Genomic DNA, 9,067 nt, shown 5'->3' with positions numbered 1-9,067 from the left:
TGCAATCAATCATAATTCAGTCGATTGAGAAGAAAACAGCGCGTATTGCTAGTCAAACATTTAAAATAACAAATTATAAACCTCTAACCTGTCATAACAGTGCGACCAAACAAACGAACTAAACCGACCAATCACCACGCGCGGAGTTAGAATTTAACTGTGTTTAGCAAGAATTTCAAATTCCAATTTTAGTAAATGTTTTATTTAACTTTACCATTTAAAATAACAAATTTTAATTAATTTCAAATTATGTACAATGTTTTAGTAAACAAAATATATTTCTATAGTTAAAATTTGTGCAATTCTTATTTTCATTCAATTCCTTGTTCCTATTGTGCAATTTAATAATATTCATATCAATAAATATTTTCTACCGAGAAAAAAAGACGTTGTCACGTAAAATCTTCGCCCGTAAAACCGACTTTACAGGCAACCATAATTTATTCGCTTAACAAACTAAAAACCATCCTTTTGAAACATAAATAGTTGGGCTGGGCGTCACTCGAAGAGATTAAGAAAATGTATTTGTCTTTTTTATCTCATTTAAGCCTCAGCGTCAGCTATGCCGGCTTCGAAGTGCACTGGTTTTTATTTTAAAAGTACAAAGTACATGGATTTGAACCCGTGATCTCCCCGGTTAGAGAGCCAAGACTATAACCATTAGTCATACGGAGGAGGACTATATTTGTCTGTTTATCCATCCATACGTATATTGAAAACGAACTGATTTATAGACTAAATATTTTGTATTAAGCTTCATTTATATATAGTAAACACTGAGTTTGAACATGGTGCATGTCACTCCGTGTAATTAGACAATGCGTTACGTAATATTTTTACGATCGGTCTTATGAGCAGGATAACTATGATGGCAACGGGAAAAAATGCCGAAATAAATCAATTAATTGTAAAAATGCTTAATATAATCATATGACATTTTAAAGTGTGACATATTAGCATATATAACTTATTCATGTAGTAAAAAATTAAAATACACACCGGGAAGTTGGTGTTAAAAGTATGTTACAAAAATATAATTTTTGGCGCACCCTTGCGTTGTAGTACATTTTCTACATCATTCAACTGTTATTATTAAAACACTGTTGTAAAATCTAACACAATTAACAAAAATGTGTGAATATATTATGTCGCACGAAATCTTAAGAAGATTACATATGTATATCTTAAATGGTTTATAAAAACTATTTCTACTCAGACAAGAATGAGTTCTATGATGGTCCATGTCCGACCATAGAATTTGGCTGAGCATCATTGAAATCAGTAGGCAGGCACAATATCTCTTTTGGCAGACAGGGGCTGTAAACGTATTTTATTTTGTATATATGTCTATCTATTCGCAGGATATCTTGAGAATGAAATGGGCTAAAAAAAATACAATTTTATATACAGCCTCAACGATGTCTGTTACCCGATGCGTGTTGCTCCAAACATTTGTAATTATATTACTGTCAGATGAATTAGACAACCACTGTACTATCTGAGCGAGCGATACGCGTACTTACGGGAACAAGTTACCACCTCTGGCTAAAAATTGTGTATTGACAGTAAATACTCAGTAGCCACGTCTTTTTTATTAATTTATTTTACATTTCATATTTTATTAATTTATTTTACATTTCATATTTTATTAATTTATTTTACATTTCATATTTTATTAATTTATTTTACATTTACGATTTTAAATAGATTAGAATGAAGAATAAAACTCCCAAATACCCTTGTGGTAAGTGCTCTAAAAATGTTTGCAAAAGCAGTCAAGCTATATTGTGTACAAGCACATGTTCTAAGTGGTTCCATTTAAAGTGTACTTCCTTGACCACCGCTGAATATAAAAATGGATTTGTAGTTATTGCCTCTCTTGTAATAATGACACAGAAGACACTCTGGATGTGGATATCCTCCAGGATATCACTCAGGAGATAGAATCTCTAACAGAAATAATAAAGACTTTAAATGACGATCTAAAAAATGCAAATCAAGAAATAATTAAACTTAGAAATCACTCTGCTAATCTTGAAATTCTGGTAATAGAAAAAGAAGAGAAAATAATACTGTTAGAAAATAAAATTTATCAGTTAAATGCAAAACTTAGTGAACCAACACACCTAAATATAAACATATCAAATTCAACTCCAATTACAAAAAATAATTGTAGAGAAGACAAAAGGCAGATTTCTACAACAAATCATTTAGATTTGTTCTCTCTTGTTGTTAAAGGGAAAAAATCATGCAAAGAGACCAGAAATGTAACAAAGAACATAGACTCTTTTATTTCTAAAAATCCTTATGAGATTCTTGCAACAAGTGAGGAGAAAGAGGAAGATGTAGGTGAATTAAGTAGAAAAAGTTTGAGTAACTCAAATAAAATGTTAATTTGTGCAGACAGCCATGGTTGGGACTTAAGCTGGCATATAAATAGAGTGCAAAAATCCTGTGAAGCTGTTGGTTTTGTTAAGCCAGGAGGGTGTGCAAAACAAGTTTTAAATAGTGACAACTTAGCTCGAGAGAATCTGAATAAAAATGATTTTTTAGTGATACAGTAATGTGTGGCTCGAATGATGTGGCTAAAAACGAGGCTATCAAAGCTCTTGATGAAATAGAAGTTACTCTGAATAGTATTACACAACCAAATATTGTTTTGATAGATTTGCCTAAAAGAAGGGACTTAGAAGGGTAGTCTTGTGTGAACACCGAAATACTAAAGACCAACGCACATCTAAAAAATCTGTGTAACAGGTTTCCTAATGTTACTCTTGTTGAGTCCAGCAAAGCCGAAAGGCAATTCCATACACGTCATGGGCAATACTTCAATGATGCAGGAAAGGATTGGCTTGCCAAACTAATTGTGGAAGCAACAACAGGAAGAAAGACGCAGTCACAACACCCACATCTGACGGATGAGCAGCCTCCACCACCAGGCACTGAGACTCCATCGGGAAACTCCAGCTCAGCGTTTCTAGGCCGAAACCCCTAGGGGAACTTTCTGCTATACCTCTTAGTGTTATGCATTTAAATATACAGTCGATTAGAAAAAAGTTAGATTTATTAAATTTATTTATAAGTAGTATACATTGTAATGTTTTAACACTTAATGAACATTGGCTGTGTGAACAAGAAATCTCATTTTATGTTCCTTGTGGTTTTAATTTAGCTGCTGTTTACTGTAGGAAAAGTATACGTACCAAAGGAGGTGGCAGCATAATATATGTTAAGGAGGGTATTAAATTTGAAACTATGAATTTAGATAAATTTTATGCTGATCTTACATTTGAGGTTACAGCAGTAACTCTCCTAAAGATTAAAACAGTTATTGTCACTTTTTATAGAACACCAGATTCTGATACAAAGGAATTTTTAATACTATTAGAGTCTTTCCTTAGTTTTCTCAATCAAAAGTACAATAGTTTTGAATATATAATATCTGCAGATTTTAATATAAATATTAGTGTAAATTCAATGCAAACTGAGTCCTTTTCAAATTTATTGAGATCCTACAATATTTACTGGCTGAATGAAGAACCAACTAGAGGGGATGCATGTCTAGACAATATAATAACTACTATATCTAGAGATCAAATCGAGTGTCAAATTGTTGAACCTCACTTGTCAGACCATGCTGGAGTTTTTGCTAAGTTCAATGGATTATCTCTCTCAGATAGCCATCCAAAGTACAAAACTAGAACTATAAGAGATCTGACACCAGGAGCAATATTTAAGTTGAGAGATAATTTACGTCAGTCTAGTCTATCACAACTGAATAAACATACTGATGTAGAACTAGCTTTTGATAATTTTATGTTATTAGTGACAAATTCTCTTAATGAGTGCTGTAAATTAAAGGAAATTAAGGTAAAAACTGATGAAAGGCCTAATATTAAATGGTATACACCAGAATTACAAGAAATGAAAAAGTTTGTTGTAACATTTTATGATAGATTTAAAAATAGTAAAAGAACAAGCAATAAACAAAGATTAAAAAAGATTATGCAAATGTTAAAAAACTCTATAGAAATAGGATAAATTACCTTAAAATAATAGCAAATGAAGAATATATTAAAAACTCTTCTAATAAATGCAAGGCTGCATGGAAAGTTATTAAGAGTGAAACAGGCAGTAGAAGAAATTACAGTGACTCAGTAATAAATTCTAGTTCTTTTAATAACTATTTTACTAATTTAGTAAGTGAGTTGGATCTTAAATCCAATATGAGACCACTTCAAAACCGCGCCATACAGTTAAAAAAACTATTTATCTAATTTTAATGACTGTAACACTCTAACATGGCAAAGAATTACAACAGTTGATGTATTACAAGTTGTTGCCAATCTAAACCTATCATGTAGTGAAGACTATTATGGTATTTCTAAATATGCTTGTAAAGAAAATTATAAATGAAATATCTGATTCATTGTCTTTATTGTTTAATATGATGATAGAGCTAGGTGTATTCCCTCATGCCCTTAAGGTTACTAAAGTAAATCCTGTGTACAAAAAAGGAGACAAATTTAGCCCATCTAACTACAGGCCGATTTTGTTTGTACCAATTTTTAGTAAAATATTTGAGACTTGTATAAAATGGCAACTAAATTTATTTTTTGTTAATAATAATCTATTTTGTAAAGAACAGTTTGAGTTCATACAAAACTGAAGTACAATAAAAGCAGTTGAAAATATTGTAGATACAATTTTAGCGAATTTTGAAAGAGGGGTGTTATCATCTGCAACATTAATCGACTTGACCAAAGCATTTGACTGCATAGATCATGAGTTATTACTATCCAAACTCTATAGATATGGTATTAGAGGCAAAGAACTGCAATTAATGATGTCCTATCTAAAAAACAGAAAGCAGATAGTTGTGCAAAATAAAGATAGATCCGAACTAAAACCTATTGAAATTGGAGTCCCACAAGGTTCTGTCCTGGGCCCTTTTTTGTTTGTTGTTGCTGTTAATGATTTCTCGTTTAATGTACCATGCTCCTCAGTATTATATGCAGATGATACCACACTCTTGAATTTCAGTGAAAACTATGAGAATCTTATTATGGAAGAAAACTATGCTGTAAAATCGGCTATGGAATGGTTTGAGACAAACTACGTAGTAGTAAATGATCAAAAGACTGAGAAAATACTGTTTACTTTAAATAGGAATTATGAAGTTAGTAAACCTGTAAAACTATTAGGGGTATACCTTGACACCAAATTAAGTTGGGAACATCACATAAATCAATTGTGTAAAAAATTATCTAGAGTAGTCTATCTCTTGAGTAAATTGAAACATTGTATAACTACGGATATGCTTCTAGCCTCGTATTATGCATTTTTCCATTCACACTTAAGTTATGGTATAACTCTATGGGGGAACAGTAGTAGTGCAGTAAGAGTATTTAAATGGCAAAAAAATGCATTACGTGTTATAAAAAATGTTTCAAAAAGAGAGACTTGTGTTCCAATTTTTAAAGAATTAAAAATAATGACTATTCCTAATATGTATATATTCTGCTGCCTTACAAGTGTAAAGGAACAACTTGAAACATTTACAACTAGGCCGGATATTCATGATTATCCTACTAGAACAAAACATTTGTTACAACTCTTATCAGTTAAATTAACCAAAACAAAATGCAGTCATCTTTTTATGAAAATTAAATTGTTTAATAAGTTACCATTAAATGCTAGATCTGTATCTTTAGTCAAATTTAAAACAGTTTTGAAGTGCTGGTTAAAAGTTAATATATTTTATTGTGTTGATGAATTCTTAAATTGTGATACCACAACAATAATTTTTAAAATTTTGTGTCTCAATGTATTTATTTATTCAGTTTTAATATTGTTGAGTTTTAAAATTTTATCCATGTTAAATGTGTTAATAGTTATTTATTATTGTTAATTTATATAGATCTGTTGATTGTTTGGTTATTGTTGTTATTAATTATATAGATCTATATATTTACTGGTAGGCTGGATTGAGTAGGTAGAATCTGAGTTGTTTGTTTTAGTTTTAGTTTAGTGTTTTAGTTTAGAATATTTTAGTAACTTGACAAAGTCTATTGCACTATTGAATGTGTTTAAAGACCAATAAAGATCTTGAATCTTGTAACACACCAAGGATATCAACATTATGTTTCATCTAAAAGATGTAACATACTTTAAGTACTAGTAAATACAATAAAATGAACAGTAGTCTTTGAAGCTTTAAGCCTAGTTTGAACATTGTTTCTTTAAAAACGGATTGTACAGGTTTAAAACTAGCTATGTACTAGTAAACTATTGCTGTATATAACCCTTTGAGTGGCAACATGACTGATACACATAATTGTAGTACCAATGATAATGAGAAACCATTAACATCAAAACCAGGAAATTAAATATTGATGGATTTGTTTTTGTTGATGGATGATTTGGATTTATAGCATGGACTGTTATTATTCCAACAGATTTAGATGAATATTCGTTAGCGTTTCAAAAACTGAGATTTGAACCCCAAACCCTGAGGTGATTATCTGAGATACTAGTATTCTACAAATAAGAATGACAAATGAAAAGGGGTTTATATCATCCTTAGATTAACTACTAAACCAGAAAAGTTACTTAGTTAACAGTTGTTGATACAGTAAATATAATAATACAGTTTTACTGTTTACATAGTTTATATTAAGTTAATTAAAGAATAAAAATCTACATAACAATAATTATTATCAAAAAATGCTTTAGTTAGATTCAAGGTCAGGGTGGCATGTAAATCATACAATGTATAAAAACAACTGTGCAACAGTGAATTTTGTTTAAAGAAAAGTAGAAGTAAATTAATCTTATTATTAATAACAAGTAGGGATGTATTGATTTGGATACTTAATACATAAATACCTCAATACTTAGTGGTATCGAGGAATAGTTGATACAATTTTTTAGAATCAATCTATATTTTTAGTTCCTAATAACAGGAGTCCATATTGGTTTTGAGTTTAAAATCAAGACCACAATTTCATTATCAGCATTGGAATATGAATGAAATATGTTTGTATCAGCACATACATAGTTTTAATAGGGCAGAGTGCTGCCTTACAAGTTAAAAATCTTTTGAATAAAGTATTTCTATAATGCTGGATCATTAAGTGAAGTGGGAGGGGTTTATTGACATTGCGTTTTCCTGAGCTGGTTCTATTTGACTATTGTTTGAGGTAATCTTGGACAGTTCCAAACCAATCCTCATGGTGTAAATGAACTTAATCATAGATTAGTCCAAGATTATTTGATAATTGTTGTAAGACGTCCTACAACAACTGTAAATAACTATTATTTTTGCTCTTCCTGTTGTCAAAGAGGAAAGAATTTGAACATTTTTAACCTGATAAAATTCACATTTCACACTAAGTACAGAATAATTTTAAATTAATGGAACAATTTCCACTGCTGAACAGTTTTAGTTACAAGTAATGTTCAATACTTTTTCTTTCTAAATTAGCTATACTTAAAACAGCTAATTTTTGTGGCTCATTACCATATAATTACAGTCAATATTGACTGTTTGGTAGTTAGTAAAATAATGTTCCTTATTATCAATAGGTTTCAATAAAGCATGATAATTGGCACTTTTTATCTTGGATAATATTATGATTTACTTATTTCAAAACTGGCTTTCTTATGGATTGATATAAACCCGAGTATTGTTGGATTTGGTTATTGCAATTTTTATAAATGTTGGTATGCTCTAAGTAATTAGTGTCAACCAGATGGGTATGTAAATAAGTGATAAGTATTAAAAGTATTTTTCCAAGCAATTTTAAATAATTATTAAACTGATAACTGTTATGAGAAGTAAAAAAGATTCTCTAAAACTGCATGGAATGTGATCTCGAAATGTGGCTTCATTCAAAAATTATGATGAATCAAAGAATTTTATGCAATGCTCGTAGAGAAATTGATAAAAATTGTATAGATTCATTTATTTTTCTCTACTCATAAAGCTGTTTAGATAAAGTAGTCGATGCAAGGATTGTTCTGATCTGTATGCTGTGATAAGGGACAAGGTCAGTTGGTGTCAGGAGTAGCATCATCAATCAATAAGTACCATAGATATGTAATTTTCTGAAGTAATTTAAACTGAATAATTTGGCATTAATGTTGGGCTAAACCCTGTGTTAAAATGTCCTGATGCATCTATGCTTTGAGAAAATTTGCAGAATTTTGTGGACTACACCAATTGAAAATGGCTTATTAGGGCCTAGTGTACCACATGTGTCATATGGAATAACTTTATGGGGATGTGTGGGGTGTGATGTGTCCATTCCCAGAGGTGTTTTGTCCTTCAGAAGAAAGCAATATAAATAATTACAAAAATAGGAATCAGAGAATCCTGCAGAGATTATTTCAAAGAACTTTATTATGGTAACTTTCCCCGCCCTTTACATATATGTGACCGTCCTGTACTGTCGTTATACATGTGAGGTGACACAAGGCAGGGACGTTCATGAGTATAATACTAGAGGATGTGTTAGATCCGTGCAACACAGGTAGCTCTGCTATCTGAAGGGCCACTTCAGCTTATTATCATGTAAACATTCTCCAGTTAAATTATAAGTATTATACAATTAAATTTTTATATTTTTTATTTTCTTATATTTTTTAATGTGTTTTATCAATTTGGCTCATGCCATACAGTATTGTAAATTATCTACGATAATAAAACTAAAAGAATAAATTTTAAACAGGTTTTGACATGGCATTTTAAGTTACGTGTCAATCGGCAGATATTAAGTTGGTTAATGAGTTTGAGAATAATGATGAGTGTCATGTGTATTGTAGTAATCAGCTGTTAACTTAATAACAATCTTCTTTCCTAGATATGCGTTTTGGCTTAGACAGTCAGTAATCAATTCTATCCTATGATATTAGATATTTAGTATTCACCTTTTATTTTTCATATTTATTCAAATAAAATAAAAATGTACAATGTTTTTATAGTTAATTAGTAGTCTATGTAATAGTATATTGAGGTTAGCTAACAATACAATTATTTTTTTCAGTGTTTATTGTATTTCTTAAT

The sequence above is a fragment of the Homalodisca vitripennis genome, chromosome 5 (assembly GCF_021130785.1).
Source record: "Homalodisca vitripennis isolate AUS2020 chromosome 5, UT_GWSS_2.1, whole genome shotgun sequence".
NCBI lineage: Eukaryota > Metazoa > Arthropoda > Insecta > Hemiptera > Cicadellidae > Homalodisca > Homalodisca vitripennis.
This window is presented reverse-complemented; position numbering follows the sequence as displayed.